Here is a 9,742-nt window from a genome sequence, read left to right as displayed (position 1 = left end):
GAATTTAAATTCATTAAAATATTAAAGATAAAATTGAATTAAATTAAATATTAAGAGTAATTTTAAAAAGAGTAAAGTATCATTTTTGTCTCCAGTGTTTGGGGTAAATCCTATTTGTATCCCTAACGTTTAAATCGTCCTATTTGTATCCCTAACGTTTATAAAAGTGATTCAATGTTATCCTGCCGTCAACTACACATCATGAGTGCTTTAGTTTGAGTTTTAAAAATTTCTTTTTGAAGTTAGAATACAAATGTCTGAGATAGAATCGAGATCTATTTCAAAAAATCGCTCATAACTAATTCCTATAACATTTACATAATTCACTTTTCTAGGGACATAATTGAATCTAAACACAAATAGTGGGTATAATATTAAAATCGACCACATCCAAGTAAGACCTAATTGAGAATGAATACATCCAATTGAGAATAATTGAAAAATATAATCTGATTTGTTAGTATAATTGATAGTAGGATAACATTGAATCACTTTTATAAACGTTAGGGATACAAATAGGACGATTTAAACGTTAGGGATACAAATAGGACTTACCCCAAACGTTGGGGACAAAAACGATACTTTACTCTTTTAAAAAATTTCAAAAACGTTAAGAACAAAAAATATACTTTACCCATCATTATATTATTCTACAACATATTATATTCTGACATTAAATATATTGACATGATATATTTTGGGATTAATATATTTGTCTTTCTCCCCTTTTTTTAGAAATTATTAATTTCAAATTATTATATTTATTAACATTCAATAATTAATTATAGAAAGATTTGTTAATAATCATAATATTCTATATCATATCTTTTTAATAGTTACAGTAATTTTTTTAATATCTCTATGAATATTATATATACAGTGTTTTATTTATCGCTCATGAAGTTAGAATCTAAAACAAAAATTTTTATTTTATTTTTTAATTTTCTTTTCTTTCTTAATTATTTCATATAATAATAATGTATGTATCTTTTTTTGTCGAAATTAATCATTTTTAGAGTTTAAATTGAATTTGTTATTCTTTTATAAATTTAACCTTACTTTTATTCTTTAATTATATAATGAGTATTTTTACTCAATTTTTATTTCTTGCAATAAAATTTGTCTTTTATTACAATTATTTATATCTTATAATATATCACGTCCATCATATTCAATTCCAAGATATTTTGTTGATTTACAAAATTATATGGATGTAAGAGTTGAAGGTGAACTTTATTTTATTGGAAGATGATTGAGTTTCTTTATATATATACAATGACGAACAACCTAATAGAACGTGGGTGAAATAGGAAAACTAAATTTACCACTAAGTTAAATATAATTATTCTATACATTATCTTATATGAATAACAAATGATGAAACTTACTTAATAAGAAGATGGTCTGAATTTGTATAAATTTTACATATTTAACCTGGTCAAATTATTTTCATTAATTATCGTTACAAAAATGATTTTAATGTATATATATATTAGATATATTAGAGATGTGTTAATTGGTTAATATATTTTTTTTGGTCATATATTTGGAGAATAATTTTGATAGGATAAATCTTTATGATACTAACAAAAGTCGTCAGATATCGTTGAATTTATTGGTGAATTTACCAAAAATATCTGTTAGTAATCTGTTTACCGTCGGATTTAGTAGTGAAGTTAGTGACGAATATAAACTTTTAATTGGTAAAATTCTGAAACTTATTACCATCGGATATTCGGATTTTTTTTCGATAAATTCGACGGTAATATATTATTTATCATTAATAATTAAATTAATAATTATTGGAAGATTTAACTAATAATAAACTTAAATTTTAAATTTTTAAATTTGTTTAAAAATTTAATATATAATTTTAAATATTTAAATTTAATAATTTTTAAATTAATAAAATTTAAAGGTTTACCATTTTTTATAATAAATTCTTTTACAGTGAGATGCTATAAATGTATTTCTTTACTAGTTATGGACTTATGGTTCAATGCAACCTTTTTTTTTTTAATAGAACAATGCAACCTAAGTTATACATGTGCACTTTAATAATACTGAGTCCCACAAACATAACAATATTTATTACGATCGAAACTTTCTTTTTTCCGTTTCAATTTCTTTTCCTAATATTTTCTTTATTTATCTTCCTCATATTGACCATGTAATTGTGAACTAGTGTGGAAGCCCATGATTTCTACCGGTGTAAATTTTCTTATTTCTCTTTATTATTATAATTATTGTATCACTTTCATATACACAAAAAAAGGGTCAGTATGTTTTTCATGTATTTATGTTTGCTTGAATGGTATATATCGGCTTTTATATATATATATATAATAATAATAATTTAATTCCTTAAATACGCAGAATATAAAAGTGTTAGTAAAATAGGAATGATCAATTTACATGAATTGTCTGCCAAATAGATTTTGTCACTATTTTAATTAAATACAGCGCTGGTAAAAATAGAATCAGACGTGTCAGAATCATTTCTAATGTATTATCTGCGAAATGGATAGAACAAAGAGAGCAACAGCATGAAAAAAGAGTATAGTAGAAATAGAAAGAAAAAAAAAATTAAAGTAGAAGAAATTAATTTTTTTTGACAAATATATAAAACATGAATCTTAGTTTAAAAAAGAAAAAGATGCATCTTGAAAAATAAAATAACAAAAGATACTAAAAGAGAAAAAGGAACAAAGAAATAAAAAAACTAGAACAACACATAATATATTGAGTTATCATATATTAAATTATATTAGTCCTAATTCAATATGTTTTTTTTATACTATAAAATGAATAATAATACATATTTAATAAAGTTTAATTTATAATTTAATCATGATTTATTATTCAAATATTAATTTAAAATTTTATTAATATTTTTGCTGTTATTAGTATTTTTTAATTTTTAAAATTTAAATCTTTAAATAATAGACATAATTAAATAAAGTATTTAGTTGGTTATGCAAAAGTTATTTGAAATTTAAAATTGTTAGAATTTAAATATTTACTTAAAATTAAAATATTAAATTTACAGTAGAGTTTAAATTTTAAAAACTTAAATACCAAAGATACAATCACATAATAATTTAAAATTTTAATTTATTTAAAATTTTAAATATTTTTGGATAACAAACAAAATATTTTATTTAATATGTATCTATTAATTAAAGAATTTGAATTTAAAAAATTAAAAAAAAAACACTAATAACAAAAAAATATTAATAAAATTTTAAATTAATATTTGAATCATAAATCAAGATTGAAATTTTAAATTAAATTTTATTAAAATGCATTATTATTCATTTTAAAGTGTTAAAAAAAATATTGGATCAAGCTATATATAATTTGAGTAATGCTATCCTAAGTTTTCGAATTTCAAATTCAAAAATAAAGGAATCCACTTAGTTAGTTTATCCCGTAGTTGGTTCTCTATATTTTTCTTTTCGGTTGGACTTGATTAATAAAGATTTGGATGTGTAATATTATTCTATAATTTAACATATGACAATTCAATATATTATGTGTTGCCTTAGTTTCTTTTTCTTTCTCTTTTTTTTTTCTTCTAGCGCCATTTTTGTTCTTCTTCTTTCTCTTCACGATGTATATCATATTGTAGGATAGTGTGATCATTTGTTGTTTTTTAATGGCAAATATTATCAAATAAAATGGTGTAATAAATTAAAAAGAGATGTATTTACTAGTTCAGGAAATACTAATTTATTTTTCAATGGAATAAATTATATATTGAATAACAAAAGTTGTTATTGGTTTCTCTTCATACTAACTAATATTCAACGATGGTGTTTTGATACACCATGTTACCAAGAAATATTAATCAATCTAATCAATTTTGTAACGACTTAAGTCTATAAATTTGAAAAGTTAAAAATCATGTCATAAAATGTGAAGTTCTAATAAGGAACAATGTTGATCATATTGTTTTGAATTCAAGAATTAATACGATGCCAACAAATAAAATTGTTCCAGGTAAATTTCAACAAAGACAAAAGTCCATAAGCATTGCTATTAATAACGAGAAATTAATCTATTTTAAAGACAAATATATTTTTTCTACAGATTTTCTAATTTGGCAGGCCAAAAACTAATCTACCACATATTGAAGCTCTATTTATTAAGGGTCTGCCGCTAACTAATGAATTGTTACACACACAAGGCGAGATTCGAATTCCAAATACTTGCTTAAGCATACAAATGAAATTACCATTCAACCAATCCAAATTGGTTAAGGCAAATACAAATTATTTTTAATATTTTTAAGTTATAAAATATATATATATATATATATATATTGTTTAATATTTTAATAAAAAAATTATATAATTTTATGTATTATTCCGTACAAGACACGCGAACATATACTACTTATTCTATAATTTAACATATGACAATCCAACATATTATGTGTTGTCCTAGTTTCTTCTTCTTTCTCCCTTTTCCTCTTCTAGTGCCATGTTGTTCTTCTTCTTCTCTTCACAATGTATCTTCTTCCTCTTCAAGCTAAAATTCATGTTATGCATGTTTGTTATAAAAAAAAATCTCTTCTACTTTATTTTTTCTTTTTTATTTTCTCCTTTTATTTTGTCTCTACTCTTTTTTTGTGTGCTCTTATTCTCTATGCTATGCTCTCCTGCTTCACCCATTTCGCAGGTGATAAAGCAGAAATAGGGCCTTCTATTTCGCGGATAATATATTAGAATGATTCTAATACGTCTGACTCTATTCTACAGGCGCTCCATCTCATCTCACAAATGTTTTATGTGAATTAGTCATGCGTATTTTAACAACATTGTTATATTAATATATTGTGTATATTTATAAAATTAAAATATTTTTTATATTTATATATATAAAAAAGTCGGTATATATTCCTATTGTAAAAAAAAAAAAGAATTGATGTTAGTTTTCAAATTAACAATAATAACAAAATTAAGAAAAAAATGGAAAATTTGAAATTAAAATGATAAAATTAGTACTTTACAACATTCCTTCCTCGGAGAGGATTCATTCCTTTTCTTTGATACTTTAGATATAATAAAGAAGGTATATATATATATATATATTAAGTTGTCATGTTGTATATTATTACTTAAAAGGAAAAAATTAATACGAAAATGACAACACTAAACCAAAGATTAATTGTGTTACGTACGTTCTTTGAATGTAATTATGTGATATACATCGCCTACTGCTTTATCTTTCAAGCCACTCTTTCTAATGATTCGTCTATGACATCATTCCAGTTTCCTTAACCAAGTGTGAGCAAGTCTAGAAGTCTCCTTCTTTTTCAAGCCAGGCGAAAGGTCCTGCGGTAAAGTAAAAAAAAAAAAAGCTAAAAGTAGGCTCGCTATTGCGAGCTATACGAGCTGTTTGCCTTTCTACGGCTTCGCTATCGCTCCTATGAAGTGGTGGCCTTCTAGAAGCTTCGCCAGAAAAGCATTCATTCCGTATCTTCCATTATCCAAATTTCTTTCCTTTCCGTTTTCGAAACTAAAGAAAGAAGAAAAAAGTATATATATATATATATATATCCTGTTGTATATTATTACTCTCCTTGAATGTAATTATGTAAGGTGGGACACCTTTGTATAGAGCAAAAAAAAAGTTAACTACTAATTCGATAATTGAAAAATTTAGTATTGATAAAAAGGTCTTTAAAAAATATTATCGATAAAATAGTCTCTGAATAATTTAAAAATATGACAAAAAGAATTAATAATATAATGCTACACATTTAAGTCATTTTATAAATTAAGTCTAATCAAGTTAAATAATAAGACTTGGAATAATATTAGTCAACTAATTTTTGTTATGTTAGATCAATTTAGTTAGACTTGGTTAACAAAAAAGACTTAGATGTGTAATATTATTCTAAATATTATATTTTTTGTAAGTAAAAATAATTATATTTAATAAATAATTTATCCAATTGATTTAAATTTTTATGACAATATTTAAATAAATATTTAAAAGGTGTACAAAAAAGTTCAAAGTAAAATTTGATTTTTAGATTTTTTTAATTTTTCAAAACAATGTGGTCATTCATAATAACTTTTTTTTTAAAAAAAATCACTTGATAAAAAATTACCAAATTTTAAAAATAATTTTTTTTTATTTTTTCATAATTATTGTAAAAATTTGATCTTTAAAGTTATTATTTAGAATATATACTTAATATCTAATTTTTTTGTCGTATTTTTAAAGATTTCAAAAGCTTATTTATGATTAACATGTTTTTAGAATTTTTTTGTGAATGATGTAAACTTTTGAGTATTATTTTGATAGTTTATTAAAAAAATAACACAATAAATCCAAAAGCACATGGGGATTGCTCACTTGCTTATAGTGTATTTACATGCTGTTAGAGAAAAAATTATTATTATATAATGAAATAATTATTATATGTTAATATTTTTGTGCACTTATTATATAATATTTATTATTTAACAGTTTAGTTGTTTTAGTTATTTCTAAAATTTTTAATTGACACTAAGCAAAAAATGTGAAAATAATTATAGAGACTATTTAAATTGGTCGTAAATAGTGTATAAAGTGTAACTATTAGTTGATATAGAAAGTCTATATTGGTCTTAGGCTAACAATATAAAGGAGTTCAATTCTTTAAGAAAACATTTAGAAACTCAAAACGCTCTCAGCCTCTTAATATCACAGAGTAAAAATTAGAAATCTTAAGTAATTTCTCTGAACTCAAAGATTTGTAATTTGTTTTCTCCAGTTTTTATTAATAAAATTTCTCTATTTTTACGTGTTTTTCTCTTTTATGTTTATCTTTTTTTCTTCATCCTTTATTTAATTTTTTGTTTGTTTTAATTTCTGTAATTTACTTTGCCTCTGGTACCTCACATTTCTTTGTTTATCTACTAATTTTATTTCTTTTAATTTCAATTGACGTTACAATTGTGATATTGAGATACCCACATTTTCTTTTAAACATATAACAAAATTTGAGTAAAATAAATTGGCACGCCCAGTGGGACATTGTCAATAGATTGTAGTTTGTCAAAAGAAAAAGGAGTTCTCGAACTTGCACGTGATTACATAGTGGTAAAATCGTGTTTCTAGAGACTAAGAAATCAGCGTCAGTTGACATGTCAAGTACATCTGCAGCATCTTCTTCTACTTTCAGTGATGAGACTAGAGAAAATGAGTTCGAAAATATTCCTATCAAACACATAGTCTACTTTGACGTTAGTGAGGTATGATGGCATTGTCCATGCCCATCTAGAATTAAATGCAACTCACATAAATACTATGGGTGACTACCTTATGGCTTGCCACCGGGGTATGTCACTACAAAAAACACTGAATACCATAGGATTCATCAAATAAATTCACCGGTAATCAATTTACCGGCGGATTTACCATCGTCTTTGAGTTGACAGTATAAACGTTATCGAAAACTGATTACCGGCAGATTTTTTTTGTCTGACGCTAATTACCAACGGATTTTTTGTCGGTATTTTTAATCGATTTGTCAAGACTGAGTTGATGATTACTGTCGGATTAATCTGATGATAATTTTGGCGCCATTTCACGTGTTTAGGTGCTAAGTTACCATCAGATTTATCCGACAGTAAATCCTATGGTAATATTTTATTTATTATTTTTTATATTTTTTGGGTACAATTAAGCCATAATTAGTAGTCAAATTAAAACTCTTGTTAATAATATTGTTAGCAAAAATCTAAAATTAGCATAAATCAACAAATTATTTTATTAAAAATAAATTTTCTGAATACAATAAAATGTCACAGAAGTAGAGTATAATGAAGGCCACTGGCGAAGAAGACCTCAACTCAAAGCGGCGATTCTTATGGGGTTCAGAGGCGGTCTCGTGCCAAACCCTATCAGGATCTATCATTGAGGTCTCGGGGCCGGCTTCGTCGTTCCTACTAGGCAGCTGAGATTGCTGGGTCGCGTCCTCCAGCCTCTGCATGTAATCTTTATATGTCACACACATTGTGATTAGGATAACAGTTAATTGACTTTAAACCAAATAAATTTGAAACTTAGGAATCAGCAAATCTCTCCTTGTTGGCCTTCAAAGTATGGGTATACTTGAAGGTCTTCGCCAGTGTTGCCTCACGGTCCAACAACTTAGACTACAAATTAATATATCAACCAATAAAATAAATGAACAAATTAACCAAATAATTCAAGTAACCACTAAAAAATTAAACAATGATAAAATTCTTACCAGTCTACTCTTCGTCTTCATGAAAGTCGCCGACCCACCCATATACTTCGACGACTTGGGCGAAACCTTGTTAGCAACGTTCATCAGACGGTGACACTTGAACCCCTCATCATTGTTAAAATAGGCCTCCAGTTCCTTCTTGATGGTTGGACAGATCCATGACGTTAGGCGGTCGCAGTCCCTACGAACGTCGCTCACCATCTGCTAAAGTTGTTTAGCTGCCCGGTGGTCGTAAATCTTCCTGATTATGAGATTATGTTCCGCATCCCATATGAATTTCAACTGCACAAAGTGATTTAACAACATTAGTTAGTCAGAATAAAGTATAGTTCAAATACAGTTAATTAATTCAACATTATTGGGTTCTTACCGCCCACTTCTAAAATCATCGATCTCTGGTCTCAGCCGGAATCTGCGTGTAGGTCGGCCACAGGTGGTCGTACATCAACTTAAAGACCTCAGAGATCTCCTGTATGCAAGCATTATTGTTTGGTGCAAACCTATTAAAGAAAAAAAATCTAACATTGACAAACATATAGAAACACATAAACTGAAGATTAACAATCTTAACCTTAAAAAATTATATGTACTCACGCCTGCATGTCATCGTGCCAAATCTTCATCTGGATGACGGACGGTGGTGGAACGGCATCCTGCTGGGAGCACTAGAGAAATCACCCACCACGGGCTCTGTCGCTAGATCTACAGGGGGCATAGCAGAAGGAGGCATGTAGTTCAGGTTTGAGACCATGATGAATTACTGGTCTGCTGGACCCGCCTATGATGTCACAAGGTCGACGGGTTAGTTGGAGTAGAGGGCAAAGACTGAACAGTAGCAGGTGATTCTGTAGAAACTCTCCTTCTACTAGACTACGAGACCCACTAGGTTTACCTCTGCTACATGTTGTCATGTCTGCAAAAAGAATGTATTACTAACACTAATCAAAACACAATCAAATTCACCAACTCTAAATATTTTAATACACTCAATACAGTAAAAGATAACTCAAGAAATAACAAATAATTATAACAAATATGAGAAAAGGTATGAAAAACAAATAATTAGTTTAAGTTAGGAAGTCAAAGTTAAGTATGAATAATTTAGTATTCAATATTATATTGCAATGTTACAATCATATGAAGAAACTCAAGAAAAAAATTGTACATGGACATAACCCAAAACACTTAAAATAAGAATTTTAAAGAGGAACCATTTCATGTCATAATTAACACAAATATATATCAACCTTAAGCATAATTCTAAGACTTTCAAAAACATAATTTTAAAATTTTAATTTCACTCAAAATCTTATTAAAATTTCGGCGGCGAAGGGGCTGGATAGAGAGAGAAACAAAAAAAGCGGTGAGAAAGCAGGGTCAGCAACGGCAGGACTGGAGCGGCGACGGTGTTTGGAGCGGTGGCGAAGGGGGCGGTGCTAGGTAGAGAGAGAAATGGAGAAGAGGGTTTGAGAGAGAGAAAGGGTTTTTGAA

This window comes from Arachis ipaensis, chromosome B9 (genome assembly GCF_059453495.1).
Source record: "Arachis ipaensis isolate K30076 ecotype BB chromosome B9, ASM5945349v1, whole genome shotgun sequence".
In the NCBI taxonomy this organism is placed as follows: Eukaryota; Viridiplantae; Streptophyta; class Magnoliopsida; order Fabales; family Fabaceae; genus Arachis; species Arachis ipaensis.
This window is presented reverse-complemented; position numbering follows the sequence as displayed.